At 39.7% G+C, this 15,931-nt stretch overlaps 1 long non-coding RNA gene across 1 annotated transcript; it reads right to left on the reverse strand.

Annotated features, from left to right (window-relative positions):
• Positions 1–3,948: 3,948 nt before the first annotated feature.
• On the reverse strand, positions 3,949–15,390 carry LOC137192083 (uncharacterized). The gene is made up of 3 exons (XR_010930507.1): positions 15,001–15,390; positions 7,985–8,265; positions 3,949–4,172 (listed from the first exon to the last, which is right to left on the reverse strand). It is a non-coding gene; the product is annotated as an uncharacterized lncRNA (long non-coding RNA).
• Between the last annotated feature and the right edge of the window lie 541 nt (positions 15,391–15,931).

Raw genomic sequence — 15,931 nt, forward strand, 5'->3', positions numbered from 1 at the left:
TTACAATGATATGAATAACATCACTGATACATATTTTAAGAATTACTGATCGACAATAGTTTAAAAGTGTTTAAATATCGACTGCTTCTCTTAGACTGTGATTGGTAGAGACGGAAAACTGAACAGAATGGTAGCTGCATGTTAGTGGTTGTAATGTTAACTTTAGTTGTTGTGGGTGGTCACCATGGCAACTTTAGTTTAATGCTGTATTATAAAATGTAAAAACTGGCCTCGAGTGCAAACATTACAATGATGCTAACATGAGTTTTGGAATGTAACTATGATTTATCTTTATACAGGTTGAAGCAATGTGATGCATTGAACATTATAAACATTTTGATCACCAAGACAACCCCGGTCAAAATGTGAGAGAAATGTGATACGCCGCTGGTGAATACAGACCAACAATGTGAAATATTGTGAAGAGAAAGTGACAGTCGGTTTTCTTCGTCAGTATCACTGAACAAACCCTGATCGTGCTCAGACAGGTTGAGTGAGATGGCCATTTAGAAGCTGTACAAACTATTATTCATCAAGAAATAGCTCCCACATATGAGTCTGCCTAAAACCACAAATTGTTGTTTTTACATTTCTGTTGAAGATATGTTGTGTAAATAAGGCAGCATTAAAGGTGCTGACAGACATATTTTTTCACTTTTTACAGAGTCTTGCTAGCTGCTTCCCCCTGCTTCCAGTTTTGATGTTAAGCTAGGCTAACCACGTCCTGATTTCACCTCCGTACTTTATGTACAGACGTGAGATTAATATCAATCATCTCATCTGACTCTTGGGGGGGAAAGTGACTAAGCATATTTCCCAAAATGTTCAACTTTTCCTATAACTTGCATAAACTGTCACACGTGACAAACAAGCTTTACTTTTCCTTCTGAGACTTATCTCAGTATAAAGATGCTCCTTTCTGTTTCCACATAAAAAAACCATGAAGTGTTTCTTAGAGTGGGGAATGTGGAGGGGTTGCCTCTCAATGATATCCCACACTGGTTCCAACCCAGCGCACTGCCAGTCTTTCATCTCAAGAGTCTTGTCTTTCACTTCTCCACAAGACATCGACCCTCACTTCCTTCTTTCTTCTTCTCCTCTCCCACTGTTCTCTTCTTTTTGACCAACACCCAGATACCCAGACACATGCACACCACCCACCTGCCTGCACTTCTCCCTACGCCTGTCTACTTCCTGGGGTTGCTATACGTAGCCAGGGAGAGATGGAATTTAAAGAGAAGGACTTTCTTCAACTGATATTTGCAACTTGAGAGATCAGAAGGGGGCAAACCAAGAAAACCGACAAACAAAATACAGGCTAGTTAGCATTTTTAGCAGGGAAATAAAACTTCTTCACAGCAAATCTCAGTTTAATCTAGTCGTCTCTGGCTCCTTCTCAGCGGAGTTAAGCAGACGGTGTTATGTGTCGGTCTGGAGGTTTGATTTCATTTGTCACTTTCTGGCTTGTAACCACTGCTTCATCTGAAATTAGTTTGGGGAAATCTATTGTCTACTCAAATGGGACGCTCATTTTTTTGTTTTTTTTTGGTTGTTGTTGCAGCCATGCTTGTGATTTATAAGGAATAAACCACATTCTTATTATATACAGTACATATATATTGATGCAGCAAGATAACAACAATAAAATGAAAATAAATGGTGGTATTTAACTGTCAGCAGTTAAATTGCATTTTGTACGTGAAGAAGAATGCATGAATGTGTTTCTGCCACATCGATTTGCATCCTTTCTGTCTGTCATGAGTCTGACAATTTTATAAAAGTGAAATAAAAGGCCTTAAACTGTGTGTCATGGTGTCAGACATCCCCAATTACATATGTTCAGATGCTTCTACTGACATTATCATTGACAGACTTTAAAAGTCACAATTTGCTGGTCTCTCCTTTCCAAAAATGACACACTGTTGTATGACTGCTGTTTATTCTGTCCTTCTGTCACCCCACTCCACCTCAAAGCAGAGAAAATCATAGTTCATTTAAATGTATATATATATATATATTCACTTTAATAACATGTATTTGGTCGACTGTGTGCCCACACATTCCCACGCAGCTACTGCAAACACATATACTGGCAGAATGTGATAAAACACGCAGATGGCAACATAAGTCAGTGCCTTTGAAAACTTGCAAGATATCATCCCTCCTCTCTCTCTCTCTCTCTCTGTCTCTCTCTCTCCATTACCTCTCTTTTTCTCCTCTTTGTCTCACTTGTTCTTTGTCTTTCTCCAACTCTCTCTCTCTCTCACAACAAAGTCACACTGTTGTGTTTTTTTTTACTGAGAGGGTGCTTGATGGCAGAGTTCAAAGAGAGATCAGGGCAGTAGGCGGTAGCAGAACACCCCTAAGCACTATAGCTCTCCACAGCCACCATGCTCCATTTACTGCACACACACACACACACACACACACACATAAGACTTTGAACTTGACCCATGCCACTCTCTCATGGACCCTCCATTTATTTGTTTCAGCTTAGCTGCAAGAGCATGCATATGTGCCCATAAGTGCTTGAATGCTTGCATGTGAATTTCTTTTGTCTTGAGTGTGTGTTTTCTGTGGATCTGAATGCATCACCACATGTGCGGTTACAACATATATATATATATGTGTGTGTGTGTGTGTGTGTGTCCACATGTGTGTTTTATTCCCTGTGCATGCCTTCATTCAAGTGCATTGCCATATCTGTATGTGTGTGTGTGTGTGTGTGTGTGTGAGTGTTTATGCGAGACTTAATGCATCACCGCATTTGTGGGCTTAAATAAGGGCTTTTACTATGAGCCTGATGACAATTCCATTGAAAACAGGTGGCTATGCTTTTAGCCAGTACATTGAACTTTGACTGTAATGTATTTTCAGGCTTTGCGACAAAAATCTTGTACAAAAAAGCTCCGATCCTTTCAAGAGAGTCAGATAAAAATAAAACATGCTTGAGGCTCAGAGAGTATAAAATCTCAAATGATTATTCTTGGGCCCTACAGCCGTGATGGTGTTCTATTCAAGCCTTCCAAAAAATGTGAAATGTCTCGCACTGGAGCCATCCACATGCATGTAAATATAGGTATGTGGGGATCAGGGTTAGTACAGACATTTTTAATTTCTTTGTTAAATTTTACACTGTTTCAGTCTCCTTTTGGTTTGGTAGTTTGCTCCACTGACATTCATTTATTATGCTGTTATTTGCCAGACAGTAAGACATGAAACATGGCATGTGTTATCAAATGAACGGTACACAGTGTATTATAGTGTGTAGAGTCACAACACTGCAATCTGTATTCCATGTCCTCTCTGCCACATCATCACCTGTTCTGGGACATACAGCGTTGCCCCGAGACCATCATTAGGTGCTTTGACACATGCAGTCATTGCTATAAATTTGACAGCTATTAAAGGGTGATGTGTGGATCAGATACCACAGTGGCCCTGATTGGCACAGGATGGACACCTCACAGGACTATCTCAGTCCCTCTGGGGTTCATAAAATGTGTTACAGCAAGAATGTGAAAAACATAAAGTCACTGGATGTTCAAAGTGTGAAAAAACATGAATTACCTGTATATATATATATATATATATATATATATATATATATATATATATGTATATATATATAAGATATTGTTTATTCAATGTAAAGTTTTATATGGTATACAGACTTTGTTAAACCCATGTACAGTACCTCCAGGAAAGCAAAGGCAGTTGCCATGGCGACTGTATGGTCCCATATACATGCAGCAAATTTAGACAATTGGGTTTTTCTCTGTGAGAGCAGCAAATCTTTGGAATACTCTACCTGTGGCAATAAGTGATGGTGATGCGTACAGAATTTATAAAATTTAAAATATGGTTAAAATGCACTCAGTGTGCTCTGTCCCTGTAAGGATGGCCGTGTAGCGGCTGGACTTTAAAACAGGAAGCTTGAGGCAGAGGTTAGGTGCAGACCAACCAGGTGTTTATTTCACTCACAGTGAAGACACAGAACAACAGGAAACTGATTCTCCTCATAAAATACTGAGGACCACCATCAGTTTGGCAAAGGTTATACCACAGTGAGCTCATTATGTTGAGGTAACCAAACTAGCCACACTGAGTTTATATGTCTGTCTCCACAGGGCCCGTCTTCAATCAGTTCCAGCTGAAGCAGCTACAATAATCTACAAGACACACATCATTAATATATGCAACAATTTCAATAAAAAAATATTCAACCCTTCAAGTTTGTGCCTTATTATTTTTACCAGCACTATATGCAAATTGTGCAAAATACTAGTACGACAAAATACTAGTAATGAAGAGGACCTTCATTACAGTCCCCTGTAAATAAACAACAACAATAAAAAAAACAGCCTTAAAAATCACTATTTCTGCTTCGCCTATAAAATTAAATTGCCTTTTCCTTTATTATGGTAGTTACAACATTGGCTTGAACATCGGATTCACTCCTCAATGATCAACAGGAAAACCACATAACAATCAATCACCACATTCACGAAATAATGGTACCATTTTATGTTGTTTGTTGCTTAAGTTGTTTTTCACTTAACAAGTGAGGGGTGAGTGGGGGTTGCTGGTAGCTAGTGTTACTCTGTACAGAATGGAGACAAAGTGAACAGTGTGTTGCTAGCAGTCTTGAAGAGTAAAACCAGCATCTGGCAGGTTTGAAGTGTGATTTGCATGTACGTTTACATGCTGTTCAATGTGCTGCAGCCGAGAAGCTAATTAGCTGCCTAGCCTGCTGACTGACATTAGCGGTGCACTTTTCTCACAGTGAAAGTTTATTTGGTGGCTCGTACAACAAGCTAAGGTGCAGGACAAGATGTGTGTTCATGTTTGTATGTTAGATAAGAAGGAGACTTTAGCAGGAAAGCTGATGCGGGTCGTTATTCAGAGTCTGTGTAGCAGGATGCAAGCAGGCTCAGTGTGACCGTATGCTCTGCCTACACGCTACATTATTGCATTATGAAAGATTTGATTGGCTGTATCCAATATTTCAGTGAGAAATCAAAGGATTTAAAATATAAATTTCTTCCTTTTGGTTTCTGAATTTTTTCTCAAAGGAGAACACGGGACAATAGATTTACAGAGCAGATATGTTGCTGTAGCAGACAAAAAAGGCAGATTAATTTCAGCTGAACTTCAAGAACCACTGAGTGAATGAATCGTCCAGGTTCCATGAGATGTCTGTCTATGACAATAGCAGCAATCATACAGCAATCTGTCTGCTCAAAGCTTAATAACATTACAGCTAGTTGAACATACTGGTGTATTATAAGCATGGCTTGTGTGAGCACAGAAGCTGCTGCTGTTGCTGGAACGATTATGGCATTTGATTTTGTTAATGTTAATTTGTTAATATAATTATATTAATGTCATGGAATGAACAGTTTGTTTGAAAGAGCCTATTGACTTCTCTGGAATTTACATGAAATGATAAACAGAAAATAATGGGTCAAAGGTTGCCAATCCTCCCTGCAGCTGTGCAGTCTAGTTTATTTCACATTTATAAACCTCTTTCCTTTCTTTGAGTTTGAGTTTCAGCCCTGTCATCCTCTCAAAGGATTAAGCTGGTGATTTTCTATATTTTTCTTATTGTCAACAAATCTCATGTTTGGAGCCAAACCAGCAATGAACTGATCGACTAACAAGTATTGTGTGTGTATCCAGAGTCTGATATATCTTATTCCTCTGTGCCGTTGTTTAGAAATGCCTGCTAAGACTAATAACAGCGCTCACGTTTTCAGTCTCTGGAGAGTAGGAGAGAGTGGGAAGGAAGTCCCATTTACACTGCTTCACTAGCTTGATGTGCTACATATCCCAGCCTCTTTACTTTGTACTGAAGTTCTTTGAAAAATTTACATTTGTGATATGTAGCACGGCAAGCTAGTGAAGCAGTGTAAATGGAACCGCCTTCCCTCACATTCTCAGTGGCGTCTGCAGTACATAGAACTACTCTCCAGAGACCGAAAACGTGATCGCTGTTATTAGTCTTTGGAGGCATTTCTAAATAAACCACGGTAACTAAACTCTTCATAATGAAGGAACATGTTATCCAGTGGCTCACTGATGTGTTTTTAATAGTTTTTGGACAACAACTGAGGTCTACAGCACAGAATAAGATATATCAGGCTTTGAATACACACACAATGTTTGTTAGTAGATCGTTGTTAGTAGATTGTTGGTTTGGTTCATTTGTTGACAATAAGAAAAACATAGAAAAGGGCCTTATCCTTTAAGATCTCAATCCAACATTTAAAAAAAGGGATTTACTTCCATGTTGCTTCCCCCTACTCTCCTATGATACTCCCACCCTGCACCCCCCCTCCCATTTTACTCCCCTCCCCTTCCTCCACCCTTCGGGCCTTTTTCTTTACATTCCACCACTCCCCCAAAACACACACACACATCACACACATGCAGAATCAAGACTGCTGGTTTCACTGGTAGGACATCTAGAAATAGCTCACCCTGTGGGCGATTAGTTCCAGTTCAACGACTGATGGTAACCAGGGACTTGCCTTTTTTTTTTCCTATGCTTTCAACTTCAAAACTGTAATTAACACAGGCAATGCATCTTATAAAATGACCTACAGGGCACAGGATTATAAATGAACCACCAACCACCTAAGCCAATTTTTGATTATTAGTATAATTAGCATTATTATCATTATCTATATAGTGTTATTTAAGTATCTGTTCATGTTGTTTTATAACTTACTTTGCATTTTTTTGCATTGTGTTTAAACTGACCTATAAGAAAGCAAAAGCAACATGGCAGCCAATAATAGAGTTAGATAGAAATGTTTTATATTGTAATGTAATGCTTTGATGACCTGTGCCCCATATCGACAGAAAGCGGTAAAGAAAATCTTACTGTAAGAGAGCGATACATCATGAAAATTCAGTTAATTATATGTAGGCTGTCTACTCAGCCAATAAAACCTACATCTAATTTTACAAGAGAACTTTTAATTGCACTCTCTCGCCCACTCTAAATCCACTCCAGATTTCTCTGGTCTACCCAGAGATCTCTTTTCATTCCACTTGTGCAAAAACCTTCATTCTTCACTGTGAAACTAAATGCCCCCTTTTCTACAGCACAACTCTCTTCAGAATAGTCCCGCCATACCTCAACTTCATTTTTTGTCAACTATATCAGCATAAAGTTAGCCTCGTCTGGGATTTGAAACCTGGCCTCCTCCCTCCTTTGCAATGTACTGTACATGCTTGTTCATTAACTTTAACAAGACTAAACATGCGATTTTGAGTTTCCTGGAATGAAATTTCACCATGAGAGCAATGTGGTGAACTCTTCGGGTGTCAATCCAAAAAACGGTGTCCTAGAACGCACCGTGTGACTCTTAATGCTTTGGGGACCAAAAAACAGCCTGCAGAAAAAACTCTGGCAGAGTCTGAAATTTGAGACCAAATTCTTACAATGTGACCACTGCTGCTACGACCCACAACTACAAACCAACCAATCAGAATATGACACGAAATGATACCAGCCAACATGACATTTTCATAAGCTCCATTCTTGGATGAAGTTTAGGAAAAAAAAAATGCGCACACACAAACCAAAACGCTGGAGTTGGAAAAGAAGTTTGTGAGACTCAAAAGATGTGAAAGAGTAAAGGTTTAGATCGTTAAAAACCCGCTGAGTTACAGAGTTTTTCCTTATTCGTATCAAGGGTCTAAAGATAGAGGATGTGATATTGCTGTACAGATTGCGAAGCCCCTTGAGGCAAATTTATGATTTGTGATATTGGGCCACACAAATAATATTGACTTGACTTGTCAACAGATCACCAGAGTCAGTGTGATTCATCCTCTGGAGACCAATGACAATCCAACTAGTGGTTGTCGAGATATTTAAGGTGGGACCAAAGTGGTGGACCAACCGACCAACCGTCTGACTGACATTGGCCTCTGTAGAGCCAGGCCGCCAGCATAGCTATAAAGCACCAACCTCTATTTATTCTTTGCCCTGCCACTGTTGGGGGAACCAAAGTTCTTCCATCTGTCCTTTCCTCCAAGCCCAACCCTGGCCCCCCAGTGTATGGAAGCGGCTCCTGGCTCTTGTTAGCGGGTCTGGAGCCACTTTGTTTTGCTCGGTTTGGGACACGGCAGGCATTTCATGCTCCGGGGGGCCACAGCAGATCGTCTTGCAGCAGCTGAGAGCAGTCCTGCCTCACAAAGGGTGCCTTTGTCTGAAGAGACCCTTATCTGTCCACCGGCATCAACTTACTCCTACAACACAGAACCACTCATATAAACCCTCACTTTACACTTCAACCGCACACATACACACACACATAAACATAGGCGACGTATACAGATGGCGCAGGCACCCACATACACACACATGTCATTGCAAGTATAGTTATTTGCAGGTGTGTGCATCTCATGTGTGTGGGTGTGTCTTTATGCACACACATAAGGTGCACATTATTAGAAGAGGTATATATATAAATACGCCGCCGCAGCCACACGGAAAAATCCATCAAATGTAGGAAAGCATATGGTCATACTGTGCAAACAATAAATCCTCTCTGAGGTTCATCTGCCTGCACACATTTACATACACCCACACAGCCTTACCTCTTCAGATGCATGCATATCATCTCGGAGCAATTAACATCTATACTGACGGCTGTGCATACACATTATTGTCCTCCTTATTTTTATTCCGTGGATTTGTTTGTTTGTTACTGATGGCATTGAACCAACACCACCTGGAGGAAGTTGTTTATTAATTTACTAGTATATTTCAGTACCAATCTGCACTCTTTTCATATGAAAAAATGCCATTTTGAAACTCTCTATTGCTTTGATACGGCACAAGAGAGAATAAGACTCCAAAACGGTCAACAAAAGCTTTCAAATTTGTCTTCTCTGCTCCTCTAAAGGGAAAATAAAATCCTGACTTGCACTGCAAATGATGTGTTTTCTGGTTCTGATAGCAGCAGCCAAGAGGTTCAGTATTTTACACCCGTTTAGTTTAATCATTTATTGTGTTTTTTATTTTCTTTTTTAAATTTTTTTTTAGAGGGACTCAGCATCTCATTTGTGCTTCATATCAAATTTTCTCTCCTAACTCTTGCAGGAAGCTTTTTTTTTTTCTGAGCCTTTCTGAGAAATTGGGTTATGCAGGAAATCAGACAACACGTTTACACGCACTGTAGTAACCTGGTTACAGTCAGATCCTTGTACATATGCAGAAGGTCAGTAACCAGATATTTCCCCTATCCCAACCTTGTTTTGGAAACATGACTTACTGGTAACTGTATTAGCGATACAAGATGCAGCTTCCTGATGTTTTCATTTTAGTATATGTGTGTGTGTGTGTGTGTGTGTGTGTGTGTGTGTGTGTGTGTGTATTTGTATGTGTGTGTCAGATCATTTGGATTGACAGCACAGTGAAGAGGACAGAACACGGCTTTTCCTCACTGCATGAATTTAATATAGTCAATTATAGAAACAGACTTATTTAGACTCGAGGGTGCTAATTTGTGCCGGTTTCAGTTTTAGTTGGATTTAAATGAAATAACTTTAATCTTTCCTTTCATTCCAACTCTCTGCTATCACAGCGATACACTTTCCCTGTCTGGAGAAATCTAGACACGGAGTTGTTCTGATCTGCCGTACTTGACGACAGTCTCTCCTAAAAGACATTCATAGTATTGCACTTGATTGTTCACATGAAAGTGACAGAAAACGTTATCAGGAATGAAAAAAAGAAGAGCTAGAGAGAGAGATAAGTTCAAACCCTGGATACTTTCACCTCCACACACCCGGCCGATCACTAGTAGGTGTGAATATCGGTGACAGAGCACCACTTAATCCAATGTGGGAAAGGTCTGATGCTAAACGACCAGCTACGGTGAAGTTGACATTCGCGACCTCCGCTCTCTAACAGTGAATGAAACCACATAAATACTGCAAGTGTAAAAAAAATCCGGTAATAAGAAGTGAACGAAGTGAACAAAAGATCTAAACACGGTTACAATACGGCTTAATCATATACACCTGGTTGCAGTGGTGCTATTAATGAGTGAAATCTGACTCCAGACTATAAATCAAAACCTATGCTGTAGTTTTCTACAGCCAGACTTCCATAAGTCATTCTGTCAGCTATAAATCCAGCTTTAGAAATCACATTGCTGCTGAAACCAGACTGCAACCCGGTTTCCTGAGTGCACGTAAACACACTGAATGTCTCAAACTCACCTTCGCTGCAGTAAACTGGTGATTAGTAAAGGTAAAAATCTGTTTCCTCCAATCTGCTCCTGGTGAAAATTAATAAAACCCCAAAAAACTTTTTAAAGTGGAACAAGAACCAGCTAATTAGCATGAGCACCAATGGTTGCCATGGCTGCAAAAACAGTATCTAAGGTATTATGTTCATATTTAACAATTTAACATGATTTTCATCCAGTGCCAAAGCAGGAAGTAATGGGCTCTGTATTTGGAGGTCATCAGATTTTTATGCAGGAGACGGGAGTTATGGCGTCCTGTCACAGGCCTGCAATTAAACCATAACCTCAATCTTTCCTTACCCTTAACCAAACGTCTCAGTCGCCTAATGTTAATTATCCCTCAGTCAAAAGATTTTGCTATAACGACGATTCCCCCCCAAATATAACTATACTGTGTTTCCCATCTGCAGTTATTGCAGAAAGGCAGAATTTTAGAAATGTTATGATTGAAAGTAATCCAGACTTCAAAGGAACCTTGACGTACACCCACACACACACACACACACATACACACACATATACAGAACATCAAGAACTCGCAATAAAAACTCGATATATGTGAGCACACATGCATGAGACCCTGACAACACGCACCACCGCCAGCACATGTGGGTGTATGCACGCTTATGCCTCTGCTCAGAAAGTGAGTGTGTGTTTGATGGAATGACAGAGCGAGGCAACATCGAGACCTCTTTACTGGAGTTCCTCTCAGCTTAAAGTTAATTACAAGGATTATTCTTCTCCTTATTGTCCCTCTGAGCTCTAAGGAGCCAGGTAAGAACACAGACAGTATATATTAGGACTAACTCAGTGGCCAGAAGGGATCAGCAAGTGTCCTGTTGGAATAAATGTGCCAATAACTCAACCGGTTGCACGGACAAGCAGGGGGACTCCGAGGCTTGGTTGCTAAAAAATTTGAGCAGAACATCTAAAGTTGTTATTTATCACACTGGGTGCTAAATTATTTGGTGTTTTCTTGGGTGTTGCAAGTGTAACTAATTATTTCCTTCTCCTTGTAAATCCCAATTTGAGCAAAGTTCCCACCAAATCTGGTTGAAGTGGCAGAACATGATTGAATCCCAGGCCTTTAGGAGCAGATGTATGGGATTCCCCTTGTAAGCAGAAAATTATTAAATGCTTTCCTGGAGTATTTAAGAAAATTGTCCAGTGTGTGTGTGCATGCATTTGTGTATGTACGTGCATTATATGTGGGTCTACATTGTCGAAGCAATTGAGTAAATGGGCATTTAATTGGTTTTGCAGAGACACACATTTTGTGGGGATAAACAGATTTCTTTGTCTGCCAGCGTCAAAGATGACAGTGCAGAGATAGTCGAATGGAGCTGCGTTTTGTTCGGCAGCACAGTGACTCACGCTGAGGCAAAACAATTAAGATACCGATGGTTAATTCCTGCTTTTAAAAAGGATCGGTCTGTCTGCAGGAGGACAGGAACAGTGAACAGCGTTTTTCTTGGTGGTTTTGGTGCCAAGAGGCGGTTTCACTAAATATGCAGCATGAGATAATTTCTTATCCTGATGATATTGACACGTTTCATTAATCAGAATAAACTCTATTCTTGCATGAACTCACTAATTTATCTGCACTTTACCCCCGGTCACCCCTCTCTTAGACAAGAAGATTGTTCAGAGGGAGAAAAATGAACTAAAATGTCTGCAGTTTTGCAAGAGAGACCTAAGAGCAAATAATACACAAATAATCATCACACACACTCACACTCATAAACATTATGAAGAATATCAGCCAGTAAAACTTTACAGTCTCTCAGAGGAACAAGTGTCTCTAACTTTAAGCTGTTTCTGTAGTTTATTCCAGTAGTAAGATGCTTAGTAGGGATGTGCAGAGAGTCCAGTATTTGTATTTGTATCTGTATTTGTTGAAGCAGCATAATTATTTGTATTTGCATTCGAATAAAAGTGGAAAGAGGCTTAAAAATCCTGTTTTTTGTTTTTATTACGCCTCTAATTTTAGAAAATTAAAGTGTTAGAATAAGTGTTCATGAATAAACTACCTTACGAAGGAGGTCCCTACACTGGAGTCTCCCAGATCATAAACGACTGCACTGACTACTGAGCTTAAACTTTACTCATCGCCTCATTGCAGACAGACCTCAACCTATTTATACACCCATAACACAGAGACAGCACAGCATGTAACATCTGCATAGGGAAGAACTTCAAAGGTGATTCTTGCTTTGCACTTTTCACATATTGCCTATTTTTTCCAAACTAACTTTGTGGAAAGGAGAAGGGGAACAACAGGTTATGGAGAGTCCCTTGGGAGCACTTTGCTTGTGTCAGTAGTTCAGCTTTATCTCTGGGGAACACCCCCAACTCCGACAGTGATGTCCAAATTAGGAAATGTGCGTCATGTAGCAGGTGGATGTGACTCCCCTCGTTGAGACCTGCTGACAGACGTAACAACGGAGCAGAGGAGAGACACTGAGATAGTGACTATAACTGACCTGCGAGCTGGTATTTGACATGTTTTTGTTTTTATCCCAAAAACAAATAAAATATAGTATAAAACCCACTAGTTGTGCTTTGCCGAATAACGTATTTGTACTCAGGCACACTCCTACTGCATTGTACCTGAAACATGTTCAGAGTTTGAATGAGGCATCATGGTTATCAGCTCTGAACTCAACTAAGAATGTTAAATAACAACTCAGATATCAAGGCCTTATAAAAGAAGACACAGGTACGCCGGTGCCTTCTAGATCACTGAAGACCATCCGACTCAGTCATAGAACTCACAGCGGAGAGAGCGACAGCTGTCTGATGTAATCAATCGAACGGCGCTGTGCAAAACAGCATCCAGAGGTTTGAGGGTGGCGGCAGCATGAACACACAGGATGTGGACAGTCTGGTAGATCGTATAATGTGTTTCTGTCTTGAAAAGAGAAACAAGTTCTGTTCTGGTGCAAGAATCCAATTAGAATTTTTAGTTTTTGAGCGAAATGTTTGACACGAGTTTTGTAGGACAATCTGTTATCTAAACAGATAAATGATTCTTAACTAAGACAGACCACATATAAATCCATAACACAGAAATAAAGACTGAACAATGGGAGCAAATCAATAAGTAATCAGTGGTTTGTTTGGGGTTTTTTTGTTTCATTCTTTTTTTTGTTGTTTTTTTTTTTGTCTGACAAAACAACTCTGTCAAAATATCGAGAAGTGAAGCAGAAAGCTAAAACATCAATACATCACTGAATTGCAATTTTATTTTGTCTCAGCTGAGAATCAATAGTGTAAATACTCTGAATCTCCATTGTTTTACAGAAAGCAGAATTTGTTTTCCAATTTAATAAAACCTCCATTGAGCCTGTTCCATTTGACCTCAACAACTTCTGTCAATAACAAACAACAGAAAAATGTCATTTAGTCAAGACAGCCGAGGCTGATGTGTGCAGGTCCATTTCAAATTGAAAAACAATATTTATGTAATCAGTACTGAACTGACTTCATCTGACACAATCATATTCTGTATGTTTTATCATATGATGTCCTTCATTATGTCCTTTACTGTCAGTAATATATCATGTGATATACATGAAACTAACTACATTAATACATTAACTTACATTGTGCTTAAAGGGGACATATCATGCTTTTTGTGATTTTCTGTCATTGAGGTGCATGTATGTAAAAAATGCTGCCTGTAAGACAAAGCCCAGGTTTCAGCTGGAACCCTGAACACTTTATTTACTATGTTTTTTTTCTAATTTCTCAGTGAGCATGTCCATAAATGTCCATCTGCTCTGTAATATTTGTTGCTGAAGTTGTTTACATCGTCCACTCTCATATTTTGGATCAGACTCAGGCTCCACCATGTACGGCTGTGCTTGAGACGTTTCCATTTCGAGTAAAGAATGAGAGATAAAGAAATGAAATCCAGCTATTATAGTTTGTTTATGTAGCTTCAGGAGCCGGAGGAAATTTCTGGACGGCCAATCAGAACAGAGTGGGCTCATCTGGAAGCGGGCCTCAAAGAGACGGGAGCTAAAACGGCCTGTTTCAGACAGAGGCTGAACTGAGGGGCTGCATAAAAGGCCAGTAGAAGGTAAATAAGGAGTTTTTAACTGGAAATCATGCAAATATATTCCAGTAGAGCCCCAGAATATAAATATAGAGCTAGAAATGTGCAGAATATGTCTTCTTTAATTGCAGTTTTCAGGTACTTCACTTTACTTTGGTATGTGACAGCTGTATTGTGTTATTTTGCAGATTAAGATTTAACATATATAATATATCATGAGTTCATGAAATCTGATCCTTTAATACAGATTAAACTACCCAGTAGTACAGTTTAAAGTAGCTGAAATTACCTCAACTAGCTATAACATCAACATGCTATTTACACATAAATAAGTCAGTATTAATATTCCATTAATATATAACACTACAACACAATCAATTAATGAGGCTTTTAAGTTTATGTTACTGATAATACTTTTGTACTGAAGCAGTATGAGTAGTATTGTTACTTTGTGCAATTACTACATCTTCCAGCGTCGGCTATGTTTGTTAACGGTTAGCTTGGTTAGCTTATAAGCTAGTTAGCCGCTGTATTCTCCATGGAGGAGATGAAGACAGCTCATTGACTCTGGAGCCAAACAGCTGAGATCACATTCAAATAAAATTATAATTAATGAGGTCTACATGTCATCACCAGCATGTCAGACCGCACAGAATCTGGACTCACTCTGTCTCATCTCTCTGTGCTCTGTGTTTTCTTTCGTCTCTCTCTCTCTCTCTCTCTCTCTCTCTGGTCTGTCACTCTCTCTCTCTCTCTCTCTATCTCTCTCTCTCACTGGCCGGGCTTCTGAGAGTCGGAGGGAGACAGACGTGGTCTTTGACTGGAGCGGTGATGCTATCACTGCTAGCTGCACAGGCCTGGCTTTGTTTTCTTCCTCCTCCTCCTCCTCCTCCTCCTCCTCCTCCTCCTCTCCCCTCTGCTTTTGCTGCTCTCACTCGCCTAGGTTTCCCGTTGCGCATGGAATTTCTGAAACATGGAATAATGAGAGGTGTAAATCAAGACAGAGAAAAATCGTCAGTTTTCAGAAATCCTCGGGGGGAAGTCGGAGAAAAAACAAAGGAGGGTTACAAAGCGGCTTCTTTGAAAGAGGAGCAGAATGTATGATTACCTCGCCTACCAAGCGTTTTGTATGGAAAAAAGTTTTGAAAAACTAACGGAAATTTATATCAGGGTCACAGTGGGAAGCTTCACATGAACTTTTGCCCTCTATTTACACTGTCACATCTACAAAACGATAAATCTTCCTCACAGGAGACTCACTGTAGCTTTTTCCCAGTTATTTGAAGCCACCCAAATTCAAATGTCATTGTCTCAACGGGCTAAACAAACTGCACTAAAAGAGAAAACACTCCAGAGTCCAAATAAATCACCCCAAATGTGTGTGTGCACACACCCTATGAATAGAAAAAAATAACTTTAGCGTAGAGCGACGGGAGAATAAAACCACATGAAAACAGAGCAAAACCACTGATAGTATCCTCTGATGATTCTGTCTCAGTGGACAGAGAGAGAGAGAGACAAAGATAGAGAGCAGCTATACAAGAAAAGGATTGAATAAAAATAAGGGAGCAGGAGGAACCAGAGGAACTGCTTCATT

Source organism: Thunnus thynnus, chromosome 11 (assembly GCF_963924715.1).
Source record: "Thunnus thynnus chromosome 11, fThuThy2.1, whole genome shotgun sequence".
NCBI lineage: Eukaryota > Metazoa > Chordata > Actinopteri > Scombriformes > Scombridae > Thunnus > Thunnus thynnus.